The sequence below is a fragment of the Bos javanicus genome, chromosome 6 (assembly GCF_032452875.1).
Source record: "Bos javanicus breed banteng chromosome 6, ARS-OSU_banteng_1.0, whole genome shotgun sequence".
NCBI lineage: Eukaryota > Metazoa > Chordata > Mammalia > Artiodactyla > Bovidae > Bos > Bos javanicus.
The window spans coordinates 106,688,573-106,690,584 of NC_083873.1; positions in this window are offsets into that span (position 1 = coordinate 106,688,573).

The window sequence follows — 2,012 nt, forward strand, 5'->3', positions numbered from 1 at the left end:
AACTACCTACCTGAGGCTTGGTGCACAAGGTCATCCATACACTGGTCCTTACTGTGTTCCACTGAGGTAGGTTAGGAAAAGCCAGGCATTAACCTGTGCCCTAGAATGACTGATCTCAATTTGCAAGGGTTAGAGAGGCTATGTTTAGAACCAGGGGGCATTCTTGGGGGCTCCCCTTCATACTTCCATGTCCAGTAGTAAAAAGTTAGTGGAAAACTGTAGGAAGCAAAAAATAATAATAATAAATAAAAAAGGGCAGGATACTGAAGATTGAGATCCTTCAGGACTGAAGGTTTCAGTCACTCTACAAGATTAAAAATTGCTGCTTGGCTAAAGTCAAGGGAAACTCAGAATTTGTAATGGGGGAAAAAAAAGTTAGTTATAAATATTAACTATGACTCTGTGACCAGTTAAAGAAACAAGGGTTTTAGAAGTTAAGTGTATTTATTCTTTCCTCATGTATGTACATGACACTGTGTATACAAGTTTAAGCATGTATATACACACAAATGCATATAGATATTAACTTAATTTTTCTTCACTCTCCTCTTTTACCTTATTACTTTATATATATTTTACTGGAGGTTAGATTTATTATTTTGGTTTTTTTTAAATTTTATTTTATTTTTAAACTTTACATAATTTATTATTTTATTTGTTAACCGACCTTATTAGAACCTAACAAAACTGACTCTTCAGGTAACAAAATATTTAGGTGAGAACATGACTAAATTTGTGACGTAAATAACATAGTCCAAAAGGAACAGCTGTGACCACTCCCTAGATATGGGAGGACTTCCTGTTTCCTCATTTAGGGTAGCAAGGGGGAAGGTCTTTGTATGAAAAAGAATACCATCTGGTTAGCAGAACTGCAATGCTGTTTCTGTTGTCTTATACATTATTTGTTGTTCCTGTTCAGTCACTCATGTCCGACTCTTTTCGACCCCCATAGATTGCAGCACACCAGGTTCCCTGTATGTCTGTCTCCGAGTTTGCTCAAACTCATGTCCATGGAGTTAGTGATGTTACATAATCATCTCATCCTCTGCGGCTCCCTTCTCCTTTTGCCTCTAATACACATGTGTATATATGTGTCTTTGTTTTTATTTTTTTTAATTTAAATTTAAATTTATTTAATTGGAGACTAATTACTTTACAATATTGTATTGGTTTTGCCTTTGGATGCTGGATTAGCCCAAGGGCCTAATTGGGTCAATGATTAAGCTGGTGTCTTTCAACTTCCAATTGGTTCATGGTCTGGACAATGGGGCTGGGACTCTGCAAGCCACGTTCCCATTTTACTAATGGGAGGTGATAAACAGATGGGGAGATGAAGGGAGAGATGAACTCCTCCACGGGGTTTCCTGTTCTGGTCAGTGTCAGCCTCACACACGTTCTTCGCTTTGATAGCATTCCTTTGTTACAGTAGTCTGTTATAGCAGCAGCTGGCTCTTTGTTTTCCAGTTTGTAGTTTTCTGACACTAGTAAAAGCCTCTCCCTTGCCTCCTCCCCACATTCCTCCACCTAACACACACATAGAAATAAGCCTGGGTATTAGATATGCAGATCCTCCCCTGAGCTCCAAAGATGCTGGCTGCAGATAGTGCCCCTTCCATGCATGTGTCTGATTCTTTGCGACCTTATGAACCACAGTCTCCCAGGCTCCTCTGTCTATGGGATTTTCCTGGCAAGAATACTGGAGTGGGTTGCCATTTCTTTCTCCAGGGGATCTTCCTGAATCAGGGATCAAACCCGTGTCTCCTGCATTGCAGGCAGATTCTTTACCACTGAGCCACTGGAAAAGCCCCACCCCTTCCACAGGAACCAAGGTGCTTGCTTTCATTCTACAACAGCCCTCCTGCAAGCTTAACGTAACTTCAACATGTCACATTACATAATTTCAATCTCTTCATTCTGTTCCTCCACCTTGATAATTCAGTGTTTTCCTTTTTGCATTTCACTTGCTTTATAGCTAGTCAATAATTTTTTACATTAGCATTATTAATGTCAAA